Source organism: Hemitrygon akajei, unplaced genomic scaffold (assembly GCF_048418815.1).
Source record: "Hemitrygon akajei unplaced genomic scaffold, sHemAka1.3 Scf000033, whole genome shotgun sequence".
Taxonomy (NCBI): Eukaryota; Metazoa; Chordata; class Chondrichthyes; order Myliobatiformes; family Dasyatidae; genus Hemitrygon; species Hemitrygon akajei.
In genome coordinates, this window is record NW_027331919.1 from 5,456,428 (window position 1) to 5,464,399 (window position 7,972).

Below are 7,972 nucleotides of genomic sequence, written 5' to 3' on the forward strand. Positions count from 1 at the left end.
CCCAATCACTTTCGCCCGCACTGACGGATATCCGATAACTGTTCCGTTTCCTGGAAAGGCGCCCCCACTGGACAGGTACGTCCTCGTCACAATTTTTATCATCGCAATCGGGATCGGTCACACTCTCCATTGTAAGTCAGATGCGCGGGGAAAAGAGAACGTATCTTTGGAAATGATGGACGTGTAGAGAGGGAGCTGGTGGGGATTGTTCGGACTGGCGCAGGGAGAGAGAGTGAGACAGAAAGAGTTACACGGAGAACCTCATCAATGCCCATGCACACACTTCGGGAGTCAAACACAGAGTGAATTTCCCTATCCACCGTCCCATTACAGACTCCCGGGGTCAGGCTAAGAGTGAATCTCCCTCCACACCGTCCCATCGAACACTCCCGGGATTAGAAACAGAGAGAATCTCCCTCCACACTGTTCCATTACACACTCCCTGGGTCAGACACAGAGTGAATCTCGCTCCACACTGTCCCATCACCCACTCCCGGGGTCAGGCACAGAGTGAAGCTCCCTAAGCGTTGTCCCATCACACACTCCCGGGGTCAGGCACAGATTGAATCTCGCTCCACACTGTCCTATCACACACTCCCGTGGTCAGGCACAGAGTGAAGCTCCCTAAGCGTTGTCCCATCACACACTCCCGGGATCAGAAAAAGAGAGAAGCTTCCTCTCTGCCCGCTTTCCTCTCTCAGCAATCAACAGCGCTTCGGCCTTCCTGTGGTCTTGAACTCTGTCTCTGCCTCAGAGATAATATGTGTGTGTCGCCAACTGTAGAGCAAGGGGATGGGGTGGGTAGCGGAGGAGAGGGGAGGGCAGTGAAGGGATGTTGAGTTTTCAGTCACTGGTCGGGGGTGATGAGAGGTAGAGAGGCTCAAAACCAAGAGATCGATACCCAGTGGAAGGAGAGCGTGATAGCACCAGACGTTAACACTCCGCCATTACACCCGTATTTCTCTGTGAAAACAGACAGAGAGACATTTGAACCGGCCTGACGGAGCCGTGGTGCAGTAGGGGAAGAGGCGCGTTTCAGGGAATGAGGATCTCGGAGGGAGTGGGTGACAGAGAAATACAGGGTGATAGGTGATACAGGGTCTGGCGGAGACAAGGAGGGGTGAATTTAAGGGATAAGGTGACGGAGGACTATAGAGTAGGGCGGAGAGTCCCAGACAATCCTCAATCTCCCTCTGCTTCAGTCGGAATTTCCCCCCTGCTTCAAACGGGGACAATCACACCAGTGCCCGAGAAGAGTAGGGAGAGCTGCCTTAACAACAATCGCCCAGTGACTCTCACAGATACAGTGATTGAGTGTTTAGAGAGGCTGGTCATACCCAAAGTCAACCCCTTCTCCAGCAAGGACATGGCCACTATAATGTGACGAACTCCACTATAGGTCTACCGCGGATACAATCTAATTTGCTCTCCCCTGGACCATGGACCACCTGGACAATTCAACACCACCGTTAGGCTGCTGTTGACTGACAACAGCTCGGCGCTCAGCATAATCGTCCCTTCAGATCCTGGGCCAGTGAACCTCCCTCTGTAACATCCTCATCGGGAAACCTCAGTCAGTTCAGATCGGCAGTGACGTCACCGATCTACAGGCGGGGTCGAGGAAGCAGAGAGGCTACAGAAGGGTTCAGAGAGATTGGGCGAATGGGGAAAGAAGCGGCGGGTGGATCACAGTGTCGGGATGTGTATGGCCATGCACTTTGTTAGAAGATATAAAGGCATAGATTGTTTAATAAATGGTGAGAGAATTCAAACACATGAGTTGCAAAGGGACTTGGTAGACATCGTGCAGGATTCCCTAAAGGATCATTTCCAGGTGGAGTCCCTGGCGAGGAAGCCAAATACAATGTTCGCATTCTTGTCGAGAGGATTAGAATATGAAAACAAGGATGTAGCGTTGAGACTCTATAAAGCACTGGTGAGGCCTCACTTGGAAATACTGTGAGCGGTTCTGGGTCCCTTATCTATACCGGCCAGATGAGCTTGCATTGGGAAGGGTTGAGAGGAAGATCACGGGAATCATTCCGGAATTGAAACGCTGATCAGATCAGGAGCGTTTGATGGCTGGAACTCAGAAGAATGAGGGGCGGCGGGGAGAGGGTTGTTGTTGAAATCGATCGAATGTTCAAAGGCTTCGACAAAGTAGGTGTGGAGAGAAGGTTCCCCGTGGCGAGACCTGTGGACCCACAACGCAATGGAGATCCGTCCTTTTAGAACGGAGACTGGGAGGAATGTATTCAGCCAGAGTTTGGTAAATATGTAGAACAGGTTACACAGGCGGCTGTGGAATCCGTGATTGGGGGTATTGAAGTCAGAGGTTGACAGATTCTTGATTATTCAGGGCATGAAGGAATACGGTGAAAAGGCAGGAGATTGGGAGTGTGGGGGACGGACCTGGATCAGACATGATGAAATGGCGCAGCAGACTCGATGGCCTAATTCTGCTCCTATATCTCATGGTCTGATTTTAGATTCCTGTGCTGCCGGGTGTCAGCATCTCAGTGGATCTGTCCTGGTGGGACCAACACATTCATGCAAACACGGAGAAGGTGTCATGTTCCCGACTGAACAGCGCCAGGCAACCAAGTGTTGGCACGTCCATTCCCCGGAGTGTGATGAGATGTCACTTCCCTTTTAAGACTCAGACTGACAATTATTGCCTGTGAACATTGTTTCATGGAAAGTCTGTCGTTGACGTCCCCGTGCTGAGCACTCAGTGCTCAACCGTAGGAGATCCACTTCGAGAACTATTCTTTGCGATATAAACTTCAGATGCATTTGCTGTCGTCTTGTTTATTTCGAGTCTGAGTTTCAGTGTATTCCAGACCATACTCTACATTTCCCATCACCACCATAGATCTCTCGTTACAGAAGGAATTACAACGTTAGCCGTTTGAGAAGGTTTGGTCTTTCATTGAAGACCAGCAAATGATCGCTGGGAATTATTGCATCGCCGCCTGGTACGGAAGCTGCAATACACAAGGTAGCGAAAGGCGGCAGAGTGGTGTTGACTCAACCAGCTCCATCACGGGTACAACCCTCCCCAACATCGAGGATGCGAACCCTCGAAAAGGCGGCATCCATCACTGAGGCCCCTCACCCCGGGGAGAACCTCCCTGCTCATTGCTACCATCGGGAAAAGACACAAGAGCACCACGACCACATTTTTGCAGTATTTATTAACGTCTTAAAACTTACATAAATTTTGCATTCTTGCGACGCATTGATCCTGCAAAGATACAACGCTCATGGTGGATAAGTCACAGATAATGATAAGGTGGTAAACATGCGGTACAATCCTTTAATACAGGTAGCGGGAGGCCTGAAAGTAAGGGATAGGAAAATGGGGATGAAATAGGGGGAGACGTCAGTGGAGGAGTTCTGAGAGAGAAAGAGTTTGAAGGAACGAGGGTAAAGAGAGAGCGAGATGCAGAGTAAGAGTGCCATAGGTAGAGAGAGCAGAATAGTGTAGGGGCGAGGGTCAGAGCGGATGGGTTTGTCAGAGTCTGGGAGAGAGCTGGAATAGAGGTAAGAGAATAATGCCACTTGATTTAAGTCGGCTCCACGGGTTTTTGACAGAGATCCCGGATCTTTTCAGGAATATCCGGGCACAAAGGAGCGGGCTTCTCACAAATGAAACGGTGCTGATCATTTTTGCAACTGCCAAGCAAACCGGATTTACATTCACTGCATTCGAACTTTCCAGCGTTCACCTTGTACACGACGGTCGAGGACGCTTCCCTGTCAACGAAGGATAAACAATTTCAAAAGGGACAGCACAACTCCAGCAGACAGTCCGGTGTCAGTCCCCAAAATACTCCCATTGTCTCAATCTCTCCACACCGACCGGTGTCAGTCCTCAAAATACACCCCCTGACTCAGTCTCTCTTGACCGACCGGTGTCTGCCCCCAAAATACTCCCACTGACTCAATCCCTCCTCACCGACCAGTGTCGGTTCTCAAAATACTCCCACTGACTCAATCTCTCCTCACCGACCGGTGTCGGTTCTCAAAATACTCACACTGCCCCTCTCTCTCTCCCCACCTAGCTGTACCAGTTTGCAAAACACTTTCACTGACGCACACTCTGCAGCCCTGTCAGCCCCAGATTAAGCCCCTGTCCAACTCTCTCTTCACGGAGTTGTGACAGACTCCGAAATAGCCGCACGATCCCTCTTTCTTCCTACAGACCCATGTATCTCCCCAAATTATTCCCAAAGCCCCAACCTCTCCCCACGGCCCCGCGTTAGTTCCCAGGTTACTCCCACACACCGACTGTTTCTCCATGGAACCCTGTAAGTCTCCAAACTAATCCCACTGTTCTATTTTCCCCACAGGAGGTTTGATTCACTAAAATGCTCCCACCGATCCAGTTTCTACCTTATGGCTGCGTCTGTCCCAAGATACTTGTACCCCCACCCCCTCACGCTCACCCAACAGCCCTGTACCTTTACCTAAAATAATCCCACCGTCCGCTCCCTTCTCGCATCCAGTATCAGTCCCCGAATAGAACCCATGGCCCGTTCTCTTTTGAAAGACTTATATGCCAACAAATCTCACCCGACTTTGCATTTTCCAACCCAGAATGCACTGTCTTGGTCTTCGACAGCTTTGGTAACAAATTTCTGTGAAATTAAATTGCTATCGTTAATGATTGAAATCGAGCACAATCTAAGGAGCGACATTCACTGTCTGACACCGGGAGAGAGCGCTGGGACGTCGTGGAGGGAGTTTCAATCTGTGTCAGAACTCGGGATTGTGTGAACAGGCAGTGTAGAGGGCGCTTCTATCTCTGTCTGACCCCGGGAGTGTGTGATGGGACGGTGCGGAGGCAGATTCACTCTGTGTCTGACCCCCAGAGTGCGTGATGAGACAGTGTGCAGGGGGTTGCTCTCTGTGTCTGACCTCGGCAGTGTGTGATGGAATGGTTCGGCGGGTAATTCACTCTGAGTCAGATCCCGGGATTGTGTAATGGGAAGGTGTGGAGGGAGCTTCATTCTGGGTCTGACAGCTGGTGTGTGTGATGGGATAGTGTGCAGTGAGCTTTACTCTGGATCTGACATAGGGAGTGTGAGATGGGACGGTGTGGAGGGAGCTTCATTCTGGGTCTGACTCCGCGAGTTTGTGATGGGATGGTGTTGATGGAGCTTCACTCTCTGTCTGACCCGGGAGTTTGTGAAGGGACGGTATGGAGGGAGATTCACTCTGTGTCTGAACCCGGGAGTGTGTGATGGGACAATGTGGAGGGAGATTCACTCTGTTTCTGACTCCGGGAGTGTGTGATGGGACGGTGCGGAGGGAACTTGAATTCTGTTGTGGATATATATTCTGTCGATCTGACACATACCTCTTCCTCAGTTGAATTTATTTCAAGAAGCTTTGAATGCAAGTGAGAACAAAGTTCTTTCGCTTCACCGTAAGGTATTGTAAACGTGGATATGAAATAACACAGGTCTTCATTTCTGATCCAGTCCTTGGAACACGCTTGCTCTGGAAATCAGGAACAAGATACAGTGAATCTCCCTCCACACCCTCCCATTACACACTCCCGGTGTCAGATACAGAGTGAAGCTCCCTCCACTCCGTCACATCCCACACTCCCGGGGTCAGACACAGAGTGAATCTCCCTCCACACCGTCCCATCCCACACTCCCGGGGTCAGACACAGAGTGAATCTCCATCCACACCCTCCCATCACACACTCCCGGTGTCAGACACAGAGTGAATCTTCCTCCACACCCTCCCATCCCACACTCCCGGGGTCAGACACAGAGTGAATCTCCATCCACACCGTCCCATCACACACTCCCGTGGTCAGACACAGAGTGAATCCCCATCCACATTGTTACGTCACTCATATTCGGTATCAGTGCTTCCCCGCTCGTGCTACAGAACGCAGAGTGAAGCTCCCCCTGTGGCGCCGCTATATCGCACTCCCCGGTTCAGACACTACGTGTCTCTCCGCCACACTGTCCCTTGACGCACTGCCCGCCAGACAGTGGGTGTCGTTCTTGCCGTACGTCTCGTCGCACATTTCCGAGATCAACAACAGACTACCGCCTCCTCTCCCTCTTTGCCTTGTGATTAATAAATCCACTATCCTCTCGCTGTAAAAAAATTCTCTTCATCTCTGTACTAAATGGGTACCGTCTAATTCTAAGACTGTGGCCTGTTGTCCTGGACACACCCCACCAAGAGAAACAGGTTTTCCACATCTACTCCGTCCAACCCTTTCAATGAGATACCCTCTCATTCCTCTATACTCTAAGGATTGCAGTTCAAGGGCCGATAAACGTTCTTCATATGTTAGCTCCTGCATTCCAGGAATCATCCTCGTAAATCTTCTCTGAACTATCTCCAACATCAGTACATCCCTTCTTAGGGGCCCGAAACTGCACACTGTGTTCCAGATGAGTACTCTCCAGTGCCCTATAGAGCCTCATGAACACCTCCTTAATCCTATACATTGTTGCTCTTGAAATGAATGCCAACATAGCATTCGCTTTCCTTACTGCCGATCCAACCTGCTGGTTAACCTTTAGGGTATCCTGCACGAGGACCCTCAAGTCCCTTTGCACTTCGGATTTTTGAATTTTCTCCCCATCTAAATAATAATCAGTCCGATCTTTTCTTCATCCAAAATGTACAACCGTACATTTCTCAATATTGCATCTCATCTGCCATTTCTTTGCCCTCTCTCCTAAACTGACCAAGTCTCTCTGCAACCTTTCCGTATCTTCAACACTCCCTGCTCCTCCACCTATCTTGGTGTCATCCGCAAACCTAGCCACAAAACCATTTAATCCGTAATCTAAAACATAGAAAGACAGTGTAAAAAGTAGCGCCCCCATCACCGACCCCTGCGGAACGCCACAAGTAACCGGCAACCAAGCAGAATGGGATCCCTTTTTTCCCACAATTTGCTTTCTGCCTATCAGCCAATGCTCCACCCATTCCGATATCTTTCCTGTAATTCCATGGGCCCTCATCTTATTAAGCAACCTCTTATGCGGCACCTTATTGAAGGCCTTTTGAAAATCCAAATACACAACATTCACAGCCTCTCCCTTGTCAATCTTATTTCAGATTACCTCAACAAATTGTAATGGGTTAGTGAAGCAGGATCTTTCCTTCATGAAACCATGCTGGCTTGGGCCTATCTTGTCATGTACCTGGAGGTAGTTCATAACCTCCTCCTTGAGAATTGACTCCAATCACTTTCCAACTACCGATGTCAGAATAATAGGTCTGTAGTTTACTTTTTGCTGCCTCCCTGCTTTCATAAATAGCGGCAGTACGTTTGCGACATTCCAGTCCCCAGGAACCATACCAGAGTCTATTAATCCCCAGAAGATCATTTCCAATGCCTGCACAATCTCCAAAGCCACCTCCGTTAGAACCCGTGGGTGAACCTTATCCAGTCCAAGAGACTTATCTATCCTTAGTCCATTTAGCTTCCCAAACACTTTCTCTCCAGTAATCTTGTCTGTACGTAATTCCAGTCTCTGCTACCGCTGGCTATCAGGTATGTTGCTAATGTCTTCCACTGTGAAGACTGATGCAAAATACCCATTTAGTTCCTCTACCTTCTGTTTGTTACAATTTCTCCAGCAGGATTTTCAATCAGTCCTATATCTACCCGTGTCGCTCTTTTACTCTTCATATGTTAAAAGAAGAAACTCTTAGCATCCTTTTTATGTGAATTGCCAACTTTCTTTCGTAATTCTTTTGCTTCTACTTCTCCTTGCTGTCTTGATCACGGCAATAGGCAGAGTGACAGAGGACCGTTCGCCGTGGTCTTCTTTATTCAGTTTAACGTCTCCAACGGTATCTAAAACGATATATCGATTTCTGGGGGTTGGGGAAGGGACCTGTCACAGCGGTGCTGCCCACTATCTCATATAGGTATTATCAATCACCTCCTCACTTACCCTAATTAGATGAAGGTCATCAA